This window comes from Mizuhopecten yessoensis, unplaced genomic scaffold (genome assembly GCF_002113885.1).
Source record: "Mizuhopecten yessoensis strain PY_sf001 unplaced genomic scaffold, ASM211388v2 scaffold9073, whole genome shotgun sequence".
Lineage (NCBI taxonomy): Eukaryota > Metazoa > Mollusca > Bivalvia > Pectinida > Pectinidae > Mizuhopecten > Mizuhopecten yessoensis.
The window spans coordinates 354,756-381,366 of record NW_018407865.1 but is presented as its reverse complement, the minus strand read 5'-3'; the positions used below and the strand labels follow the sequence as shown (position 1 = coordinate 381,366).

At 34.5% G+C, this 26,611-nt stretch overlaps 1 protein-coding gene across 1 annotated transcript in view; it reads left to right on the top strand.

Annotated features, from left to right (window-relative positions):
- Positions 1-10,593: 10,593 nt before the first annotated feature.
- Positions 10,594-26,611, top strand: part of LOC110457291 — a 47,216-nt gene continuing 31,198 nt past the window's right edge. Inside the window, exons 1-2 of the mRNA XM_021508496.1 lie at positions 10,594-10,824; positions 17,617-17,652. The gene's annotated coding sequence lies outside the window, so the exon portion shown is untranslated. The remainder of the gene's footprint in view (positions 10,825-17,616; positions 17,653-26,611) is intronic.

Genomic DNA, 26,611 nt, shown 5'->3' with positions numbered 1-26,611 from the left:
ATAAATGTTTATCAGTTAATTCTGTGTGGGAACTTCTGTTTTCACTGAACTAAGAACAATAGTCTTGAATGACTACAGCTTCAGTACAAACGAGGCTGACTTTCTTTGGAAAGAAATACATAAAACGATTTTACCATTCACAGTTGACTGCTAGTTTACACTACATGGATGTAGTATGACTTCTAGCCAAGATCATCTCTTTATCAGACCACATACTGGAGTGAATCCCTCTCTCAAATATGTGCCAAAAGGCTAGACATTTAATTTATCGAAAAATAATTCTTGTGGAAGCCGTTTTTTGTTGTTTTTCTCCCCTCACATGGAGACCGAGCAGGTTTAAAGCTCAGTGACATGACCAAAATATTGACCAATAATTCTAGATTATGAACAAGGTAACCAATGATGGGTTTCATTGCCTGAAGTGTTTGTGACTGACTTGTCATTCGAATTGTGACAAAATCTGGTGAAATTGCTTAGTCAGGAAGAAACATTAATTCAAAATGACATCCAGAACTGGAATTGGACAAGTCAAAAGTGATAAAAATATAATCATGTCAGTGAAAAATATGGAAATCACAGTCGACTTGCTTTGAAACCTTTAATTAATATACAGTAAATGAAAAAAATGTTTGCCATATTTTACCCTTTTACTCTTTGCCAATTTAGCGTAAGAGAAAACAGTTTGTGGGGTAGTAGGATGTAATGTAAGTAAACTGTACAATAAGTTGACAGATTCACCTTGTTTTTTATCATGAAGTCTTTCTAAACATATCTGCCGAAGAAATGCATTTGCCAACTTAAGGAGGCTCCACCCTTTCGCAATTAGCCAGCAGAATTCAATGAAAGTTTCACATGATGGTTATGTCACTATGGAGAGATGATTTTATGAAAATCTAAGCATTCCGATAAACTGGGGATTTATTTGTAAAAAATACCGAAAAATTGATTTTTTGACAAATTCAACACTTTCACATTTTTTGAGCGTGTGGCATTGTTCAAAACTATTACAACAATAAAATAATGAAAAGAAACATTGCTAATCAACCCTACAAATATTTTATTATCATAAAATATCTACAACATGTTACAAAAGCGTTTTTTTATTGAAACCATATGGATAAAAGTTACTAAATACAAACCAAAATCAAACAGGACACATAGTTACATACAAAAAGAGTGAAAAATTGAACCAAATACACACAAAGTCTTTATAATTAATTTATTTTACATTATACAATTAATTGATCCTGATGAGAGTTGTCTAACTTGAAAAAAATGGGAACTTTTTGCAGAGGGATAGAATTTATACAATGACACTTATTTTATTTAATATACCAAAAACGACGGAAATAAATTAAATTACTATATTTATTTGTCAATTTACTGTTCTTTTATGGAACAAAATTACTCTCAATCATGTACACTTTGGACATCATTCCATAGCCTGCTTACGCATGATATATTAACATGTCAGGTACATATGTAACCATAGGCTATCGCATGGTATGCCGTTATTACGTGCACGCACATATGCACTTGCATTTTATAGGGATCTTGATATTTTACAAACCACTATTTTCACAGAGTTATTGTAATTGCATTTGTGAACCGATTTATCTGACAGAGCGTAACTCGCTCGACAACAAAAGTCGTAGCGACCAAGCGCTTGTGAACTACTGTTAGCACGTGATACGTACAGGTGAGGTCGGTAAACAAAACACATCAGTCTGCATTCCAGGCGCCTCATATACGACCTTCTTGAAGTCGTCTGATCGTATGTCAGTGTTTTCCCGTGAGTTAATTAATGTCTTTGTATCATAAGCTTTATTTCTGAAGTACGTGTGATTACACATTTCCAAGTTAAGTCTAGATATCGGGTGTTGACATATCACGTCACGCACGTGTACTATTGTTTACCCGGTGTTACTATAATTTACACTACGGTAATGGAATGCCCGATACGCAATACGGAAATGACGACACGAAAATACGACAAGAAAAACATGTGTATTACGAAGGGTGGAAACTCCTTAAAGGAAAGTTGACTTAAAATAAATTTTGAAACGCCTCAAGGCAAAAACCAAGCAGGGTGAAAAAAACACTTGTTTACAATTTTTAACCTTGAAGGGGTATAAGCATCTCCGATGTATTGACAGAACTTATGTAAACAGTTTCTGTAGTTATTACATCACCCCGTAACTAGCACACGCAATACACATGCTCCGTAACAAGTGTCTCCTTGAGTCCGACATGCAGGTACTCCTCTGATCCTTGACATGTGTGAAATATTTACAAACACTGTTACCATATCATTGAAATGCATTCTTAGGACGTCTTAGCTGTCGTAAGCAAACAGAATGAGAATTATCTAAAATGTCATTGCATGCAGCACCATGCCAATCAATTTGGTAAGTTGTATATATACAAAAGTTGAAAGTTATATTTTAGGAATAATCTTCTGTAAACTAAAGTGGATATAAATAGTTTACAGAAGATTCCCTTGTATTGTTTACACTTCATTGTAGATGAAGCTCAAAATTTCAAATCTGAATTTCTGTCATTGCCATAAAGAAATCTGTAAAACGTGAAAGTAGTTTTGCACTTGAATCGAGTAGTTTTTTGCTTGAATCAATGAAACTCATAAACAAAATGTGTATATCCAAGTTGAAACACAACTGATTTGTTTCACTAGAAACAAACAGTGGAGTTTACTTGATTGAGTCAACAATGTTTTCCCCTAAAACTATTTGATATTATACATGATCCTTGACCTTTTACAATCTTTGAAGTATTTAAATTCTGTTTAAAAATCTACCAAACAAGGTGAGAACAAAAATGTGATCCTGACAGCATCCGAGTCAGTTTTGATGATATAACATTAGATAAATATTATTCCAAAAATGACAAAAAAAATAACCAGGCTTTGTAAAGCATGTATACAGAGAGAGCAAATTTGTTGTTTGTGTACACATGCAAACATGTCAGCTTAATGGGGGTTACATTACATAACAAGTACCAGTACAGGAAATCATACACCTTATTTACACCTATCTTATTTACATATTTACATAACATTACAGTTACATGCACTGAATTAACCTCTGTTTGTTGATGCTAGGGGCTGTTGTTTTTACTGACCAGAAGGAAGTTCATTCCAAATTGGAAATATTTGAAGGGATTTTGGGATAAAACACAATTGGCTGTCAGTAAGTGTTGGGTTGTCATCTCTGATTGGCAAAGATCTGCTTTAATGTTAAGTATGCTTTACCTTTGACAGGTTTACAGGTCAACAGGTGTGAATTAAATTGGTAATGAGCTAATTACAAAGATAAAATCATTATTAGGAAGTGTATTTAGTATTCTGAATTTAGAGCTCATAAAATAAACGCAGTCAATTGAATTAATTGAAAGGAGGTTCTTTTCATTGCTTACCGTGTGTGACCTAGAAATTAAAATTCCCAGTCTATAACAGGTATCGATTCCTTTTGCTTTTCGGAGAGTCCCATCTCTTTACCATATTTTACCATTGACTATTTATCATCTATTGGTAATGATCAACGATTGACCATGTTTAAACCAGTAAGTATTTAACATTGACAATATACCTATCATTAAGATTTTACCATAGACTACATATAAACCATAAAGTATTTACAATTGACTACGTTTTAACCGTTAAATATTTATCATTGACTGTATTTATTTCCTTTAACTGTTTGTATCACAGATGTACTTTTATTCACATAGTGGTTCATATTTAATTACAAACAGATGCTGTTTAAGGTAGGAATTTGATGAAACTTCCAGGTTAAATTTCATATGCAATTACTGAAAGAATCTGATATACTTGATAGCATTTTTACTACTCGTTGATAATACTGATACTTATAAAAATTATATAGGTTTGACCTAAATAAAGATGGAAACCGGAAATTAAAATAAATTTCATGTAATGTTGAAGTCTGATAAAAGATTTAGGGCAATGATTTGATATTTGTAGGAGATTGAAATACAGAAGTTAAATATTTTTTTGTTTTTTTTTAAACTGTGGTCCTTATTTTAAGAACTACATTGAAATTTCAAATATGATCACATTAAGGCCAAACCAGTTTTTGTTGTAAAGTTATTTCTATCTTCCTAACTCCAACTTCTGTTTCTTTCTGCTATAATATATAAAATAACTCTGAAATGAAAAATTGGATACAAAATATTGTACATTGTATAATTCTATTTGTAAGATAAAATGTAAAAAAACACAAAATGTTGAGCCATAAATTTTGCTAAAAATTGAAACAATGGATATTTCCTATCATTCCTCCAAATCATTTATTTATCAAAACACAAGTATCGCTCACTTGTTTCCATCTCTACATTAACTATTTCTTCTGAAAACTGAAAAGCCTATTGTCATCGATATTTGGCCAAAAGCTTGCTGGCATTGAATGCTTCAAAATGTGCTAACAGAAATTTCATTGGCCCATGTTTAAGGTTACAAGGAATCTTCTTCTAAAGAACCTTAAGGCCATGTGTGAAAATTTTTAGCCAGTACCTCACTGGCATGGATCAGGGTGAAAAGTTTTACGAAAAGAAATTTCCTTGACTAATATTTGAGGTCCCACTCACTCATTTGGCTTAAATCACAATGAGTTCATACTCAGGCTAATATCCTCCATGTAATGTAATTATATATATGAACATTATTATCATGTTGCATATTGTTCATTACAGGTTTTGTGACATGTGTATGACTTCGTATCAGAAGTCACATGTGACTATTGCATTTAATTTCAAAACATGAAAAAAATGCACCCGTCTAAAATATGTGACTAGGGTATCTAATTTGGAAAAACTCTTGAAATTAAGGAAGATTCTTTTTAATTGGATAAAAGTTCATGATATACTTGTGTGACCAGGCAGCGTCAATATCTGCCAGTCATGGTGGCGGATAGGTGCTTATGTCAGGTAGGAAGTCATTAACATACCTGTCAGGTAAGGTGATGGACCAACAGGTAATGTAATTAACCCCCAGGTGAAAATGAGGTGCAGTCAGTGGCTTTGATGATAAATGAATACTAGGAAATGTTGGTACAAGATAGGGAGAAAACTAATGGTTCAGGAGGAAATGTCGGACAAAATTTGTACAACCGCCTCCATAAGTCATTGTAAAGCTTATATTATCATATAGAGGTTATATAACACAGAAGATTAAGAACAATGATCTATCATGGAGGATGTGAAACAGCCCAATGAAGTCTGCTAGGTAATCTACAGCTTCAAGTGGTGTGGTAGGTGCATGTTTAACACCCGACATGACAGACAACTTGCAATGTGATCGGCACTGAAGGGATATTGTATAGATCTTGTAACCTTTGTAAAAAAAATGACGATATATTTGATATTCAAACCATATGATTTCTTAGAATTTTCTGTAGAATTGTAAACAGTGAGTTAATGTTGATTTAAAGTCATGCGTGGTCGAAGCCAGTGTTTCTGATAACCTTTTTCGAATTGCTGGGGAAAATGAAGTATTTCTATGAGCAAACAACTAGGTATTTGACATCCTAGCTAGTAGCCAGTGTTTCATATTTTTCATAAGAGAGAAATTAAACAGCAAAATTTGAATCTTTCTGAATAGCACTCACAATGATCATACCAGTCAATTACCCCTGAAAGTCCCACATCAGAGCTTGTATTCACGAAACAGTTCTCATGATCAAACTCAGTTTTTGTGCTTAAGTCCATTTTCTTGTTCCAATGATAGATTAATCACAAATCTCATTTTCCCCATGATGTTTATAATTTGGGAGTGTTAACATTTGACTTTTTGGCTGTATCACATGACTTAAGTGAGCTGCAACTAGTTAAATCTGAACACTGAACCCACAAATACAGGTCATGGCTCAGATATTGACATTGTAATATCTGATCATGGTGGGAATAACATTTTGTGAATCCAAACAAGAAGAACTTAATGTCTTACTGTGACTTTACATCATTAGAACTCCAAATATATCTTTGCTAGTCAAAACAGCTAGTGTTGTTGTCACGTGAGACAGCAGAAATGTGTTTCTCTTGGTGCTGCGTTGGACTTTCTCCCACACCTAAACAGGTGCATTCCCATTTTTGCTAGGTAAAAGATAAACCTGTCTTTACCTACCTAGGTAAGACAGCTCACACAGGCTATTGTTCTGAAACCGTGCTCACCATCACGTCATCACTGTATGCAACGTCATCACTGTATGCAACGTCATCACTGTATGCAACGTCATCACTGTATGCAACGTCATCACTGTATGCAACGTCATCACTGTATGCAACGTCATCACTGTATGCAACGTCATCACTGTATGCAACGTCATCACTGTATGCAACGTCATCACTGTATGCAACGTCATCACTGTATGCAACGTCATCACTGTATGCAACGTCATCACTGTATGCAACGTCATCACTGTATGCAACGTATAACCCAGGTAAGGTAATCAATTTTGTTTCATAAAATAATCAATCATTCCTGTGTGATGACGACAGAAATATCAACCCGAGGGAAATATTTCTAAAGTTTGCCTTAGTCTTTGCCGGGTGCTAAACTTCAATGATTTTGAATGTAAAAACCAGAAAACAAAATTATCAGTGGAAATATCTTATGTGAAATCTGGTCAGTTGACATGTATAAATGGTCCTTATTTGACAAAATAATAGTGGAAGTTGACATAGTGGAAGATGTTCTATAAAGTGAATTCATTGAAATAAAGCAATTAAAAAGCAAAAAGAAGTGAATTCTGCTAATTTTAAATGTGAAAACTGAAAGTGAAAAAAACGGAAGTCTGCCGACAGGGCAGGTAAAATATATCAACAATTAATGATCACTTACATGTAGTTTCGTTCAAATTGGCTTGGACTCTCCATTATTAAAATCTCCAAGTTTGAAACCAGTTTCCCATGTATATTCATGTATAAGAATTATTATGCTTTAATAATTTCTAAAGATGTATCTGCAATCTTGAAAATTGTTCCCAGTTCCCATGTTAAGCAATAATTATACTTCATTAATTCCAAAAAATATATCTGCCAGATTTTTCGTTTGAGATGTAGTGCCCGAAGTAACAAGGTTCATCTGTATAGACAAATCAAAACGTCTGGGATCCAAGGAGGCGTAAGTTTGTCTGGAAATAATTATACTCCTGAAATGATTACACGTGTATAAGTATATAAACTGATGAGTGTTCTACTGTATAACAGGTACAACTGCAAATGGATAGAATTAATTGCATGTAAATAAACCACTAAAAACCATGGAAATAGATACATTTCTCCAATAACGGCTACAGGATTCATCACTTTCAGTCCTCAATTTATTTTTGGATAATTTCAAAGTGTGAAGTGAAGTAACTTTATGCAATTTTATTTCCAGGTTATGGGAGAAAGAGAATGTTCAACTCTTTATTTCCATTCTTGTAGGTAAATACTTCAGTTTACGTAACCAACTCGCTTTGGAATTCGTAATCACTCAAATGGATATAAAGCATTATCGGTCATCAATTATTGGATCTCCTCGATATAAGCCGACATATATTTCGTCTTATAAGCCCAGGGGCATCGAATGGGTATTCTAGATAAAAATCTTAAACTCGTTTACTGATTTTTGAATCCGTATTATTGATTAAATTTGTAATAAAGAGTTACAAAGCAATTTGTCCCAAACAGCAATTGTCACCTGCAGTAACAAACATAAAAAAGAAATCTGAAGTAAATTGGCCTCTAGAACTCATTAGTGTTTAAAGCCAGTAAAATATGGTAGGGTCAGTCTACACACAATAGCTTGTCTGCCAAATTGTTTGTTTTATTTCTCTTAACTTTTGATCTGTTCTTGGCATCAGAAATGATATGTTTCCTCTCCTTTGTCCCTGTTTGTCTGTCAATGTTTATTTGTTTTATTCATTGCTCTATTGTGGTGTTTAATATTTATGTATATATCATTGTCGGAGCAGACACTTCTGTTATAAAGCCCCATTGTTTGATGTGTTTGTTTGTGACGGGCATAGTGGTTGTTTGTTGTGCATGTGCCTGATATTATATAGATTCATAGTAGGCGTTTGTTAAAAAGCTACAGCTCGGCTGCAAAAGAATTGTTTATTGTGTTTTAAAACTACCTGCTATAATTTGTTCTCCTGCTCCAACCAAAAATGTTATTTACCGATTTATATTGGCGCAAAATATTTTCTACAGTGAGTTTTAAGTTGACGATGTTGTATAAACCTTTGTGAAAATGTAAAAACATGTGGGAAATGTTTATTTAAATCTTAAATATTTTTATTTTGGGTTTATTTTATATTTATGTATTAAAAGAAACATACCTCTAAACAAAACCCCAGTAGAACAGGTTTTTGACAAAGGAAAAATAAGGTACTGTTGGGTAAGCATTTTAAGGCATTTACCACACGTCTTTAAAAAAAATAGTGAGAAAATTGATATTTGGTAAAATATTTTAAAAAAATGCATGTATTGATAAGTTAAAGACGCTTCTTCGTCATAATAATTTTTTTCCTTAATTCTGTAAAATGTTAAGAATGTTGAACAGAACACAATGAGTTAACTGTAAGCGGAAGGCTAACATGTATAGGCTTGTAATGTAGGTATGGTTCATAGCTGCTGAGACTGAAACTTGGGGGCTGATGATACAGTGCTAAACACATTGAAGCCACCTCATCTCTCAACACAGTGGCTGTGTAACTTCAGCGTAGCAGCTTCTCAGCCTCAGAGCAGTGTTTCATTTGATTCCTTCCCTCCTATCTTGTATTGAGTACAGTAAGATAGGTTTCAGATTGAAGGATTATTTACTTGTTCCTGTTTTTGTTGTAATCAACAGGGAGTATTGCTGAGATGAATGTGACATTTTAATAGATCCTTTGTGTCCAACTTTCAGTGTTTTAGTTTCCATCAGGAAGATTGACTCCAGCAAGTCCAAAGGAAATGTTTGTTTCATATAGGATAATAGATGAAATCCTTTAAATTTGTACTTTACCTGGATTTCAAATTGTTTGTATTCCTTGTGGATTTAGGATGTGTTAGCAACACTGCTTCGTGAAACCACAGTTTTTTATTTGATAACTGGAAAGTATAAAGAGGTTCCGTTCCAAGACTGTTGAACTTGAAGATCTTCTGCAGGTGAGAAATAGGTTAATTTGTAATAGACTATCTGTTACAGGTGAGAAAATATTACTGTTTATGGAAAACCACCTGTAGCTTGTTTATCCTCATCGGATATGAATAAACATTTTCCCTTTTTAATTTGTAGCAATAGAAATATCTCTGATCATGTCATTTGTATAAAAATAAATAACACTTTCCCTAATCTGATTTAAAATGAATTAAGACTCTTGACATAAATATGTAATCCAACAACTGCCTGATCTGCTATCTTTTGCTCTCGACAATAACAACTGAAGCAGTAAAAGTGCATTTGTTTACCTTGCGCTATGATAGGGGTATATAACGTTTCTTTGTTATGGTGAAGGGTCGTGACAGCTGTGTGTATGGGGGCCTGGGGTAATACTGAGTGTGATGTCATAGTTGGGGATGGTTACGCTTGTCAGTTTCATGTACTTGTTGATTTCATTGCAATGGACGTGACACCAGTAGAGTACTCCTCTCAGGGTGTATATATCATCCCACAGGGTCACTGGTGATGATGTTAGTGAATGAAGACTTGGGTTTATAACAACATATAGCTATATATGTACTCTTGCATTTCATCCTGAAATATTCCTCAACATTAAAATCAACCTCGGGATTTACATCATTTTAAACAGAATTTCTGTTTCAATTCTACTGGAATAAATCAATATTGATGCATTTACATTTATGCAAGGTATGTACATAAATATTCATCAGGGTTTATATTATCTTACATATATATGTACACCAGCTGGGAAAATTATTTTTGACTCAAATTGATGCTGCATTGGGTTTAATATTAAATGTCTATAAATCACAGCTATATAACTGATCTACATAGAGTAGATTGGTAGTTATATATACCGACACTGATTCATAAACATATTTTATTGTTGATTTATCTTGTGGCTATTGTGTTGTGTATTTTATATATACGCATGTCGTATTTTTTGCATAACTTTTTTTTTCAATAGTCATGTGCGTTCTTATATGATTAAAACATTTTGGGGTTTATTGTTTCTGTTTCAAAGGTAGGATTTCACCTAGATCTGCGTCAGGGTGAGTCCAAATCTTGACTAGGTCTCACTAAATGAAAGTATTTTAGACTCAAATCTCAAATATTTGAAATGGAAACTCCAGTATTTAAATTGAATCTCTCTGAATTAAGATTCTAGATAGAGTTACAGTTTTACACGTGTCCATTTCGTGAACTGACCTTTACTTATATGTCAGAATGGACGGCTATATAACGGTTGGTTAGTTTTAGTAAACATGATTTGTTACTTGGTCAGGAAAGTTTACACTTGTACTTATTTAGAAACTGATATGTCAAAACCAGTGATTTTTCAAACCAGCACGATTTGTCTTCCTGGGGAGTATAATATATGATTTCAATCACTCACTTCACAGTGATTGAGGAAATCTGATAGTAGTGGTGGGTTTAGGGTCTTACTCAGACTGCAGTACATACGTATACACATAATGAAAGTATTTCCTGGTGGGAACAGGGTCCTTTATAATTTATTGGCCAGTGTGAAAACCAAAGGAAAAAGTGAATTACCAGATGTCTAATAGTTACACTTGGTCTATTGTGTGGTCAGGCCTACAGTGGAGGGATGTGTATTTTAGCTGGTGTTTGCCAAGAGGGTAAGTATACTTGTGTATAAGACACTGTATTCTAGTAAGTATACAGCAGAATAATGGGACAAGACAGATTTTATAGAGTTAATTTTCATCTGTAACTAATCTTCAATTATCATTCTTTTCGGAAAATCTTTCTTAGAGAGATTTAAAATATTGATAGATCTCTTCAGCATCTGTCATGGAATTCGAATGAGACTATATATTTCAGGTCCCATGTCTATCCCAATTGTCCATATTGATTCATTCCATCACTTGGTTTGTTCCCTCTCGTGATCCTTTATCTCAACATTTCCAACCCTCAACCACATCCTCTCCTATATAGATAACCAACCACTTCACCTTAATCCCCCCTTCCCCACTAATGCCCATCCTTTCAATTTCCAATTGCACATATCTCCCATCCTTTAACCCAAAGTCCATGGTCCTGTACAACCCCCCTTTCCCCACCATCTTTTCTGATCCTCTTGTTTTCAAACAGACTCATATTCTATAATTCATTTTCTTCTGACCCCTTCTTATAACTCCCATTTTCTTCTAACAGCTACTTATTAGTTTTAGCTGACCCTAAAGTTTTCCAGACCATTTAAAATAATTAGTTATATAAATAGTTATATTTCATTAATCACTTTGCATTGCTCAAATAAAATATATTCAGTGACCCACAAAATCATACCAGCTCTAAAGGCCAAACAGGTTGATTAATATTTGATTACCTTGGCAGGTATTTTGTCCCGTCAATCAAACACTAGCTTCTTGCTGCCTTAATTTGTAATCAATACCTGTAACCCGCATAATACCTGGCTGGAGATTCTTTCTCGTTAGTCAAGGTATGCTGAAGGTATGTAGACAGGTGTTTGTTAGATCAACAAGTTACACACTTCATTGATTGTAAGTCTGTTTCTTAATGGTTGATCTGTATGGCGATTAAAGCAGGCCTACATCAAGGAAAGGGTAAGTTCTTATACTTTGGAGTAAGGATTATAAGAATTGTGTTCATGTAATCATGCTACCGGGTATATACTTTTCAATCTGTACTTGAGCAGTTCCAGACTCCAAGGGATTTCATGGGCTTCAGGAAACCCCCTGGAAACGAAACTGCCAGAGCCTTTCTGTCCCCTTTAAAACAAGATTCTTGTGTAGCAGAACTGGATTGGGTCGATTGTCGGCGACCAAGTAGCTCAATTGGTAGAGCGGCCGTCTGGAGTTCAGAAGGTCCGGAGTTCAAACCTTGGTCTGGCCATTGTATTTCTCCTGTACGTGACACTTGCACAGATTTTTTCTGTTTTGGAGATTTGAATCGCCAACAAAGTAATTGCATCCCATAACCACATGTATACAGTTGTACCTGTCTAAAGTGGACAAAACATTGTTACATGGATATTTTATACAGTATACATACTAATTACATACTAATTATGTAACAAGCACAGGTTTCCTGATTGTAAAGGATTTCAGGATTGGTCCTTATTATAAATTTGGGGCCCATTGCCTGTGAGTTTTTAGACTATTTTTTCACTCAGTTTTATAAAGAACAATGTGAAAATTCAAAAAAACAAAAGATTGGGTAGACTTTGCAGTTAATAGTCCCATTTCCACCAATGCCTGAGTGGAAGCATAGATTTGTAATTGATGTCCACTGCTTTGAACACATTGACAAAGCCATTTCTATATAAGAGAAAAAACTACAGAGGAAAACAGGAGCAAACTGGGCTTCAATATGAAAGATTTCCCCATAAACAATTGTAAAGGTAACAATTTCTAAAAGACGAAGTAATATCTGGGCTGCTTACTCTGTTTCTGTAATTTGTTACCAACACTTTGACTGTCATGGCCTTACACAGTACCAGAGATTTTTCTCAAGAGGTGTTTGTTTTTTTTCTGGATTTTTCTCCCCAAAGGTTACAGATGATATCGTAGTCCATTTCCTGGTTTGTATGTAATCTTGGAGATTCTACAAGCTCTCTTTCATTAGAAAAACTAAATAACAGATCTGATAAAATCTTGGAACAATATTGAAAGTGGCGTTATAAACACCTGTTGTGTGGGTATATCTTACATATTTCACGCATCAGGGTCAGGGATGATGGAAAAGTAAACATGTTCATCAAACTAAGAATAAAAAACCTTGTGTTGATATGCGAAATGCTATTTTTTCTGTAACAAATTCCTCATTCAGGGAAAATGTTTTGAAATGTTTTAGAAGAAAACAGTGTCTATGAAGTATCTGCATGGAGTCAGAATTTGTTGATGTAATACTGTAGTCCACAAAGCTGTTTATGTGTATATGCTGGGAAGTAAAACATATGATACCTGATACAAGAAGATTTATTTGTATTGAACATGGTGACAAGACAGTACAATTTCAAATACTACAGTAAGACAAATTTATTTAGATTTTTTCTCTTTAAAACATGCACAGCTTTCTTCTTCTAGAACTGTAGAAGTATGCTTGTCTGTATGTAGACTGGCTACCAGCCCCTAAATTTTTATGAAGAATTTCTCAATTGAATTTTACTACTAGCTTATCTCCCCCTAGTTTAGAACTTGGATCAGACATCAGAAGTGATTAAAATTATTAGAGTTTTTTTTTTTTTTATTAATTTAATACCTATATAATATTCTAGAGACGGGGGCCAGTCTAGCTTGTTTGGTTAAGAATCGCTGTCTAAAGAAGACATTTGTGAAACCTTAATATGTCTACATAGAATTTTCATATATATATATATATATACACACATATATTTGAAATTTGAATTATAAGCTTTCAAAGCTTAAAAAAAACTTGGTCTTAGGCGCTTTTCAGAAAATATCTTTTATGGTGTTTCTGAAATAAATGCTAGAGTGCCCAACCCTCTGATTACGTAACGAAATGTGGTGGTATGGTTTTTTAACTTTCCACAAAATTCTGGGCCTAGATATATTTAACTGATAAGATAGCGAAATAGTATGTCACATTCAAACCTTGGTAGGTGGTGCACTAAAGGACTTCTGTGCCCAGACGCAAAGACTAGACCTTATAATTGGTTCATTTTAATTATCGAAGTCACTTAACACTTTGAAGAAATTAAACAAATTATCTTGTGTTGGACAGGATGTCGATTGCAGCCTGTGGGCAGTTTATTTTAAATGTCTGGTTAAGAACATTTAAGTCACTCAACACTTTACAGAAATTTAAAAAATTACATTTTGATTGACAGGACGTCAGTTGCAGTCTGTGTGACAACTTATTTAAAACATCTGGTTTTGAAATGCTATCTTTATACTGGAAAATAATGAGTAAAACATGATTTCAGGATATCTTAAGAAATCAATCAAATGCTGAAATGGTTGTGTTGTGATGTCAGGGAAGAAAAGGGAGGAGTAAAAGGTCTGAGAGGGTGTGATTTATTTCAAAGATAGAATATTCTGATTCTGATTAAGTGTTTGTGAATTTGATGTCTTTTGTTCTTGATGTTTAGTGCAGAGTTCAAACCTGTACTATAGAATTAATACTTTTAATGTTTGTAAATAACAGTCTCATTATCATAGAAGTCTACCCAGCTGTACAAATGGCCACTAGTTTGGGAGGAAGTATAGCTGTGATGGACTCAAGTATCCTTTAGTGTTAGAAAGTAGCACAATGTCAATCATTCTCATTGACGAAAACACAGGTTCGTGTAAAACACTGTGTTATCATTGGAGGTAATTTGGTATGTGAACTGCACTACATACAGTACATCAAGTTAATGTTTTGTTTGCCGAGTTTCAGAGACAATGCCCTCATTATGTGTTACTTCTGGGATGATCAAAATACTTCTCTCTCTTGTTTATGACCTAACAACTGAATTGTGGCTTATCAACAAGTACACATTGCCAATTTGTGTACATTTGAGATAGATGTGATGTCATAAATATCTCTCTTAATTCCTAGTAACACATGCGTTACTATGGTAATTGGACCTCTGTGGCATCCTTTGCCCTTTAGAGGTCATTATCTTTGTGGCTCATCTCTGTAATATTTTTGGGTAATTTCTGTATTATTTTGTTTGTGAGTCATACTTATCTAACCCCCTGCACTCGGCCATGTTCCAGAGTAATATCTCCAGTGAACTTTGAATCTGTGTACTATTATTTCATGTCTATTTCACGGCTGTTAGTAAGTTGTGTATGTATACAGGTTGTTAACATATGTTTTTTTTGTTACGGTAAATACCACTGTTTTGTGTGTGCATACAAGTTGTTTTAACTAATTATGGTAAATATCACCATTTTGTATATATATATATATATATTTACGAAAGTTGTTATGTGGTAATTTCTTTGTATAGAAGTAATTGATTTTCTCAGTGAAAATGTTCTTAGTGAGTTAGTTGCAAGATATAACCAAATATCAGCGGGTATAATATCTATGACATCATTATATATAGTAAGCCTCACTTCAGATTTGAACATTAATGTTTTAAGAGTCAGTGATATTTACGACTGTTTGAGATATCGACAATTCCACCACATTGTGAGGAGAATAGCAGAATTAAAGTTTGATACATGTGACTGAATTCTGTCTATTGAAAAATTAGATTTTCATTGGAGATATGAACATTTGTGTAATGTTACAATATATATAACTGTGAATCAAATTGGATGATTGGACTTTGAAAATAAATTTTGCAATGAAATGATTTCACTTTCTAAAAGAAACATATTAAGCTCACCTGCCTGAAGGACAACATAAGCTTATTCATAATTGTAACATCCTAATTGCTTTGTTTTTTTAAGACTACAATTTACCTCTAAGAATGAAATGAAAAACAATTTTTTGAACTATTTGATAAAAAAAACACCTGTTTCAATGCAAAAAAAGGAAAGGATAATGCAAAGAAATTAAAAAACTTAAGTTGCACATTTTTTGGAACTTATGGATCATTAATGATAAATTTGCAGCATATCAACTTGTTCTAAAATATCTTAAAGGGAACCAGACCTTCAGCATTTCCTCTTTCTACTGTAATATTGTTGAGAGATTATTCAGCCACTGCCTCTATCTGTGTAGGGGGAAATTGAGAACAAATGTTTACACAGTCAGGGGGCTCTGATTACACCGATAGATCTGCCTCATCAACAGGTTGTAACAGATTAAGGGGTTAAACTACAAACACTGGTCTGATAAGGCATCTCCTCTACTGGAGATAGCAATGTCACATTTATAAAAGGATCCCCAAAAGTTTGGACATGATAAGAATATAAACATGTGTTTTCTGGGGATCCTTGAGAAGATAAACACTAGCTAGAGTGCTGAAAGATGAAATGGAAAGAGTTAATGGAAGAAGTAGAAATTTCTGTGTCTCTGTCATGTGAAAGTCATTTGTGAATGATATTTAGATCTATAGGCAGGGGATTGACTGGGTGAAACTTCATGCAGGTTTTGGTCAATGATATGTATACATTTTCCAATGACCTCTATGTAATTAATGATGTCATTGTGTTATTGTATGTTATTTTCAATTTGTAGTTTAAGGATCCATGTACCACTCCCAAAAACTGTAACTACAAATTGGAACCTTGTTTTTTACAGCATGAATCTAGCTTTGATAAATCAGTTTTAAAAAGAAACCCATACCTTGCTAAACCTTTATGAAAAAAATCATAAAAGTAAAATAAATAAAATGGTGTTCTGTCATAAAAAAAAATTCAATGGCCAGACCGATAGTCAAACTCTGGACCTCATATTGTTACGCTTCCACTCCAAACGACTGAACTACCTAGGTACGGAAGTGTCCTGCTCCAACTGTGCTACAGTAAATATCTAAATTGAAATTAAGGGGAAGTTACTGTATAAACAAAAAAGCCCAGATTGCAGTGGGACAGGGATCCTTAAGTTGAAATTGAATTTATCATTAATTGATTTCATTTCTGTATGTGACATGCTCAAGACCATCATGACCTTCATTTCGAAGTCAAGGTCACACTCATTAGTCTTTACATATGCATGAAACTAGATCTAAGGGAGATAATGCTGAATACTTAATGTGTCTGTTATAAACAATGACTCAATAAAAAAGTAATATATAGAAAGTTCTTAATCAGAGTTAAGTTATCATGTATCAGCGTACATTAACTTAAGTGTTTCTCATTGTAAATACTGAATTTGTTGAATATCAAGTGGCTCTTTTTGTATATGTTGAATATTCATGAGCTCATTTCAGTCATTGAGATCCTAATCAATAAGATGCGTCAAATTAACTGTCAATCATTCACAAAATATTTACAAAATCGATTTTTTTTAAATGCATTCTTATCAACTTCTCATATTTTTCATGGGGGGGAAACCTTGTAGTGAAATCTTAACGTGTTTAAAAAATACTTACAAAACCCGTTTAATTTTGAAAAATGAATTTAAAAACTCCAAGAAATATAACTCCAAGTTGTAATGCAATTACTGATTTCAAAGTAAAATATAATGATAAAAGATCATGATTCTCCTATAACCGAGAAACTTTATTATAGGCGTGTTATTGTGACGTGATTTCGTATCAGTTAATCGGATGAATGGTAGGTTACAAATGCTGTCTTTGCTGTACGTCATGAATAAGAAGGTTTGATTGTTTAAAATCGTGTACAGACATACATGTATTAATGAATATTTGAAGACTGATTTGAATAAATCTCATTGTAATCAATATTAGCTGTCATTGACCTTGACTCTTAAAACCGTTAACTGGGCGTGTAAATATTCCCGGAAGAAAATATAAAAGAGTTTGCGATTAATGAAGCTTTGGTTGTTTATGAATACAATGTATGACACTTTATATTTCACAGATAGCAGTTTTTGCCTAGGGATGTAACACTTAAATTGTAAGTATAGTTTTTATCTCAGTGTTTATATATGTACCTAACAATGACAGGGCCACTTAAACTCCTTGACACACACATAGACTCTCCAATTGATTGTGTTATTTCTTCTCTATCATGAGAAATAATCCGATTTGCATTCTGTAGAGCCATATCAAAGAAACTTATTTCTACATGCCAGTCTATCAGAGCCTAGATGCTAATTTCCCTCTTGTTAGTATTCCAGTCCATTGCAGGTTTACTTCCCAAAATGATGGTACTCATGAATACAGCTAGGTAGATTGGTACATTTGGGGTTATATTTCTTGTTCAAGGACACAGTTACATTATCTAAATGCTGTGCATGGTTTGCAACTACAACTTCCCTGTCAAAAGGCAGTCTGTACCTTTCAATTTATGTCTGTTATATATTATTCATGAATTCAATATGTCTAGTGCAAGTTATAAGCATGAAATTGTACAAAATATGTAGACACGGAGCGAGTATGTGTCACTGTGGTGTCCTTCGGTATATAGTTGGACCGGTTTTTGTTGATAAATGATAGATGTTTGATGTTCAGTGAAGAGTTCAAAATCAACATGCTAGTTTTGACATGATTATTCCGATGTGTTTTCAAGAAATATTTGTCCCATTTTAAACCTCAGAACAGAACATGCATACGTTATCTCTTCCTATCTTATTTAATTATTTCTTCATAGATTCACTGAAATGTGATGAGATAATTTTTATCTGAAATCTTTAATTATCCAAGTCAAATTCTTTAAAGTCGACAGCATATCAGCAAAGGTTGAGAAGTGAAAGTAACCATCTCAAATTTGAAACATGTGAAAAAAATCTTATCCTTAAAAATTGTTGATATTTTCAAAATTTTATGTCACGATGTTTGGAGGCTAAGCTTTGATGAGGACGTGAATTTAATCAGTTGTAATCTCAGTTATATTTTGCATCTTAAAAATAACTGACATGCATGTTTATGGCGTTTGGGGTGGAATTTGTCTCTCTTTGAGCTATGCCAGCTGCAGAATTCTTTTTATTAACCATAATGTTTATAAAAACATAGCTTTATGATATTCTTGAATGCAATTAAAATAGTCAATATTTGTTATTAAGATATTTGTAAGACGTTGTCTTTCAGAAAATGCAAAAATGACTTAAAAATTATCAGCATGAGCTTAAAAGCCAGCTATTTGAGCCAAATGTTTTTATTTGAAGTTAAAAATGTGTGTCAAATGTCACTAGGAAGTCCATCCATCCATCTAGTTCTCAAACCAGGGAATTTGAGGAATGTTGACATACAGGTGTAATATTGATGAATTTGGTGCCCGCTACTGGGGTCTCGTAACACCTACCTGGGTCCCGTAATACCTACCTGTATATTATGTTGGGTCAGTGCGCCTCAGGGGAGTCATGGCGACCGAATTCTATGGTGTGAGGACTTTTACCCTAACAACCTTTTGTACCATCAGAATTTTATGAGTTTTACCTGAAGATAAGGACATATGGCCTCTATCTTTATTATTTAAATCATAAAATAATTGTAAAATTAGAAATTTTCCCATGTGGACATTTCTACATTTGGACTCTTCAAGCTGTCTGTGTTGGGTATGATGTGTGTTAGGTTTCTGTACACCTAAAGTTGATACCGAAAAAATCCGTGACAGCTTTTTCCTGATGTCGGTACTTTCAAGGGAAGAAAAGAGTAGTGGTTTTTTTTCCCTGGGTATATTTACACATTCCAACATTTTTCAGGTACACATACCTGCGTGATTTATTTGCACATGATGTTACCTGTGGTATGTGTCATGTTGTAGATGAAGCTGATATCATATCAATCTTTCATCTTACCTGGTACGCGTGACATCAGATACAGCCTCAAAATGAACGCACTATTCATTCTAGTGGAGAGTTATAAACACGGCGAACAAAACATTGTTCAGTAATAAGCCCATCTCCTTGTCACACAGATGTTACAGATGAAAGTTTAAGCCCTGGCATAGTATTTCTTATTTGTTTTTAGAGTTATCTCCCTTGAACAGTTTTTTACATTTCAAATTTGTTTTTCGGTGAATTAACTGAACATTGGTTAGGATACTTTGCAGGTTACTTAGTTATGAACTCTTTTGGAAAGGAAATTAATTTCATAGTAAAGTAGCATATAGCCTTAAGCTTACCTCAGCTGATGATGTTATTACAAGTGTGGAAGATTTTAACTGTACACAGGAATATACGGTCGCCTACTAGCTTCCAGCTAGAGGGAATTTCCCTTTAGCTCAGTGGTAGAGTGTTTGACTAAGAACCTAGGGATCGCAGGTTTGATCCCCGGTGGAAGCACACTTTTCTCTCTCCCCTTTTACACAAGTATAAATGTATGTACAAACAATTGTAAAAATAATGTTTTTTGTCTGGTATAAAGTCTACATGTTTAGGATAAATATTTCTGTAGATTAATATCTTTCAGAGAGACCTCTATAGATACTGAGGGCTAGTTTGTAACGTCACCTGTGACCAGGTGAGACAGGTACCCTGATTACAGGTGTGGCCAGGTGATCTGTTACCTATATGGGGTCAGTTCATGATTGATTCTTTTGTACCTCTTACCTTACCTGCGATAAGAGTTATGAGACCAAACCAAAGAAATGGGACAGGACGAACAATTTTGACAACAATGGCAATTCAATTCTCAATGGTCACTGATAACAAAGAAACCAGTGTGTGTGTACCATTATTAAACAGCCATTCACTCGAAACATGATTCAAATTTGATAACTAGTCGTGACCAAAATAAACTATTGGCAATCAATTTCAAATAAAAACAAGCACATTCAGGAGATTGGATACTGGCAGCCATGAGTTAGACAATCGTTAGAGTCCTTTCATTCCAATTTCTGTTGACGTCATCGGTAAAGCAAAGGTGGTACTTTTACTCCTCATCGTCACGGAACCATGAGGTAATATTAAGGTGGTACTTTTACTCCTCATCGTCACGGAACCATGAGGTAATATTAAGGTGGTACTTTTACTCCTCATCATCACAGAACCATGGTGTAATAGTAAGGTGGTACTATTACTCCTCATCATCATAGATCTATGATGTAATAGTAAGATATGGTAATGAGTTTCCTGGTCTTGTTTTCAAATAGATACTTACGTTCCATAAGGTCAAACTATAGTGACAGTCATTGTTTGTGAGTTTGTAGAATACTGTCGGGAATGCCATTTACGATTGATTTGATGAAACGTCAACGCAAGGACATCTTTCATCTCTAACAGACGGGGCTTTCAAACTCCCGGCTAGCATACATATTGTTGTTTTGTGATACTGTGGTTCATTGGAAGTTTAACAAATCTCATCAAAACTTTGTCCCATTTTCTGATTTCTATCTTTCAAAATCATATCACATCAAAAGATATTCTTCAATAAGATTTGTTTGGGACACTTGACCTGGGAAGGGGCTAGCAGTAAACCTTGAACTCCCCTTTTGTACTATAAATATTTCATGGCAGAATGGACATAAGGAAGACGAAAATTCAATTTGTCCATCGAATAGAGCTTTAAATGAGTTCTATAGCCCTTGAATTGATCGGGCATGTGGAGTGTGTTTAGTAAGGCCTTTAAACCTGCCTTAGATAGCTATAGTCTGCCTCCGAATCAATGGTGAAGGATCTTGTTTGTGTTGCACACCCAGTAAATTGTGAAAGCCCCCCTTATCATCTTAACTAAATTGAAATTGAAACATGTTTACAAACACGTCATCAAAATAAACGAAGTGTCTTTATCTATACACACATTTGATGAATATATATATACAGTGTATATGTTCAGAATTCCTTCAGAAGTGTACAGCAGAATATTTGTTGTCATTGATAGCCTAGATCTATTTACTGTGTAGTATTTACTCCTCAAGGACTTTTCAAAATCTGTTGAATTTGGATTGAAACTAAAGTAAATACTGCTTCACAAGTAAACATAAACAATGAAAGTATACACATGGAGGGATGTGAAAAGTAATCTGAATTTGACTTAGAGTGCAATCTTTCTCCATTGACTATAGAACGACATTCTACTGGCTGAAAAGAACACCAGATATCTAGGCAAGATACTCATCAAGTTTTTGACCCAACATTCCCAAAAAATTCCCCAAATAACCCCCCCCCCCCCCCAAAAAAAACCCACTCTTGGAAACACGAAATGATGCTGGCAGTTGTTGATTTCCAAACTTATATACAGTATCAGGTTCGTTCAAGCAAACTTATATACAGTATCAGGTTACCTCAAGCAAACTTATATAGGGTATCAGCTAGGTTCCCTCAAGCAAGCTTATATACAGTATCAGGTTCCCTCAAGCAAACGTATATACAGTATCAGGGTGCCTCAAGCAAACTTATATACAGTATCAGGGTCCCTCAAGCAAACTTATATACAGTATCAGGGTCCCTCAAGCAAACTTATATACAGTATCAGGGTCCCTCAAGCAAACTTATATACAGTATCAGGGTCCCTCAAGCAAACTTATATACAGTATCAGGGTCCCTCAAGCAAACTTATATACAGTATCAGGTTGCCTCAAGCAAACTTATATAGGGTATCAGCTAGGTTCCCTCAAGCAAGCTTATATACAGTATCAGGTTCCCTCAAGCAAACTTATATACAGTATCAGGTTCCCTCAAGCAGCTGAGATACCTCACACTCTACAACAATAATATATATCAAACTGGTCATCAGGAAAAGACATTTTGTGCCTGAACTTTATATCTGATACAGATTACGATACCTTGAATGTGAACTTGGTGTGCTGACACCTACAAAACAGCTGCTCCAACTCATTTCCTTCCGAAATCAAATTACATGGTGCATAGCCTACCATAACCTTTGCTTGATTTCAATTGGTGTCTCTAAGACAATGTTTCCATTTAAGGAAAAGGCAGGTGCAGACGTTCTATCATTTCAAACCCTGGCTGATGCTTGTAATCTCGAACCCTGGCCGATGCTTGTAATCTCGAACCCACGTGTTTGTAATCTCTAACCACATGTTTATAATCTGAAATCGCCCCGTTTCAAAATCACGAAAACTAGTTGAAAAGAAACAGATCGGTAATTTGTAATCTATAGATGTCAGAGTTGCTATTACATGATGAAATTTATATTATTTAATGAAAATTAGGTTACTCTTACGGAGTCTGTGTTATTGAATTAATTTTAAACCTAACAAAAAATTATATATGGGAATGTTTTTGAAACAGAGGCATTGCATTTTGTGATGTGAGATTTTTTAGCAACAAAAAGTCTAGGTGTTTTGATGTCGTCTGAAAATTGAAGCATTGAATCTTGAAGGATGGACTTAATCGTCTTCTAACAAACAGATATCACCTCACTCTCTTGTTCCGTTCACATTGAAGGTCTTTACACCCTCAGAATATTTTAATAACATTTATTATATGAAATGACATAGAGTGCAGTAGATCTATCCGTCTTTGTCGGTGAATGGTAAGTCAGAAATGTGATGTAATTAATTTCCATTATGAATTAATATCTGTGATTGATTAATTTATCATTTTAGGACAACTATACACCAGTAGATTAGCTGACTGGTTGGGCGGTTGTAAAATGTGGTATTGAATGCTAATCAGATTTGGCAAAACGGAATAAAGGCGAAACAAAAGTGTCAATCATGCAGGTAAAAATATACAGGTAACTCATTCAGGCTCCCTGTAATTGACATCTATGACTTTGCTGAGAATAGTTTGATTCTCTGTCTCGGTATATTTATATTCTGAGGTGACCCACAGGTATATTTGTATTCTGAGGTGACCCACAGGTATATTTATATTCTGAGGTGACCCACAGGTATATTTGTATTCTGAGGTGACCCACAGGTATATTTATATTCTGAGGTGACCCACAGGTATATTTGTATTCTGAGGTGACCCACAGGTATATTTATATTCTGAGGTGACCCACAGGTATATTTGTATTCTGAGGTGACCCACAGGTATATCTGTATTCTGAGGTGACCCACAGGTATATTTGTATTCTGAGGTGACCCACAGGTATATTTGTATTCTGAGGTGACCCACAGGTATATTTGTATTCTGAGGTGACCCACAGGTATATTTATATTCTGAGGTGACCCACAGGTATATTTATATTCTGAGGTGACCCACAGGTATATCTGTATTCTGAGGTGACCCACAGGTATATTTGTATTCTGAGGTGACCCACAGGTATATTTATATTCTGAGGTGACCCACAGGTATATTTATATTCTGAGGTGACCCACAGGTATATTTGTATTCTTAGGTGACCCACAGGTATATTTGTATTCTGAGGTGACCCACAGGTATATTTGTATCAGTGGTAGGTTTTTACTTCGAGGTGACCAACAGGTATATTTGTATCAGTGGTATATTTGTACTTTCAGGTGACCCACAGGTATATTGTATCAGTGGTAGATTTGTACTTTGAGGTGACCAACAGGTATATTTGTATCAGTGGTATATTTGTACTTTCAGGTGACCCACAGGTTTATTTGTATCAGTGGTATATTTGTACTTTGAGGTGACCCACAGGTATATTTGGGGGGGAAAACAAAATTTAATAACATCTGGAAGAGTTTATTTATAGCAGAGGTAGAAAAGGTTGAAGTGAGATTTTGCTGCTGTTCAGGAAAGTCAGGCTAGATATCTTATATTGAGAATGTGCATCTTACCAAAGGGTGATACAGTGAACATATATCATGACATACATTACTTGCAGTACATCAGAAATATCTATAAGGGTGGTTGGATGGCGCAGTGGATGACACATTCGCTTTCCAACAAGGCGACTAGGGTTTCATTCCCTCGATTGGAGTGAAAAGGTATGGGGTCACCTGTCTGACCACGTGGGTTTTCTCTGGGTACTCCGGTTTCCTCCTACATTAAGAGCCCCCCCCTTCCCCTTGCACACTAACATCAGGGCCAACAAGAGTGATTTATATTAGTTGTAATATGTTTTAAAATAAACAAAAAGTATCTTTGTTTTGCATTCATGGACCCATAAACTAAACTTATCATAAAGTTCATACATATTGTGGAGAATTCATATAACTAGAGCAGGTACAATTTGTAAGTTCAAATGCTGAGAAAACGTATTAATGTTTTTTTTTGCAATAAGTTTTATTCGGTAAATTGTTTTATAGAAACCTATGAAACCACACCATGTATTTGCCCATGATGTACTTTGATGTCGAAATCAGTGGTTTTGGGGATAACTGTTCAGCCTTGAGCACAGGGTTTACTGTTGACTCCGACCTTATGGTACAATGATGTAATATGTTGACAGAGTAAAACATTTACGTGGTAATCAGTCCCAGCCATCTTGTGATCTAGACCAAAAGTACACAAGTTTTCAGACACAGGAGACAGAAATGGCCACTTAGCTGATGAAAAGTCTCACCTCAGGGCGAGATAAATGCCCATGATATATGTCCAATGATGACTGACAATGATAAGATTCTCTGATTATGAGATGAAGACGATGAGGATAGCTGGTCATAAATGTCGGGACCGAATCATAATAAACAGTGAAGGTCATTAATTACGGAGTCTAGTCAATAGAAAACAAGTTAATAAGAGTGAAGATGACAAGGATTCAACTAGGTCATTAGAAATTTTTATGAAGTCATTTTATATAAAGACATATTAATGATTTAATTGAAATGATGAATTGCTTATGTAAATTTTGAATATCCTGGTATTATTTTCGTTGCCTTTAAACAAACAATTTATTTTCTTTGCAACATCAGGTTTATTTGTATCTTATTTTTATCACTAATTTCCATTAATACGATTGGTAATCGAAAGTTTTATGACTAGTGATTTGTGAATAACATACGAATGATCATGAATATCAACTAGTCTTGGAGACATGGAGACCGAAGTACATGCTAAGGCCTAGCTATCATAGTCGCACTAACGGAGATGTCATATTTCATTATCATGTGTGAAAGAATTTTACTTTGTATTTATTACAATTGGCCTACAATGGAGCAATAAAATTGTCATAGTTATTAGGAGATTTATTGTCTCCATCAAAAAAGAAATTCAGGTATATTTCAGTACATGAGCTAATATCTATGCTTGAAGAAAGAATGGAGCACATAGATATTTCAAACCTAGATCAGGTATAGGCAAGGTGCTCCAATATCGCTCTGCTTATTTCATCTTTTAACACTTTCACCCCTATGTAACTTTAGTAAACTCTACCATTCATTGATCTGGATGAGTCCATTTTGGTCTGCAGTTGTGAAAGGGTTAAAATTGTTACATGTTGTCTTTCCTTTTGTTTTGATGTCTCCTCTAGATCTGTTCCTGTTGTTGTATTTCCGTGTTATTTCTGAGTTCTGATTTTGTCGCTGAATGTTACGATGCTATGGATGGTTCACCTAAGCCAGGGTGGAACAGAAAATACACACGTTTGTGTAGGTAGAATGGAAACATGGAACATTGAGGCAAGGTGCTCTAATTCTATTTCAAATTTCGTAATTGGAATAATTTAATTTATGACTTGCTTTACCTTTTGAATGCATATAAACAAACAGCCAGAGTGATTTAGCTTTCTATAATTGTCTTTGTTAAATTTGGTTATTAATGTATTACACTTGTTTTAAATTTGATAGTTTATACCTGAAGGGTGGTTGTTGCATTGAGTGATGTTATAGACAGATGCCTGCAGTCTGCCAAAGGCAGCACTAGATCTGATTGACAGAGCCCATCTGATACCTAAAACATCAAAACAATAGCGGTCTTACACACAATGGCTGACCAAGATATCATCTGTGATCAGATTCAATCTGCTGTATTACACTGTGTTAGATAAAGTATTACATAAAAATGTAATTTTCATACTTGCCAAAACTTTTTGAAATGTCAATGGGGTCATGCAGATTCCTTATACTCAAAATCATACATTAAATTTATTAT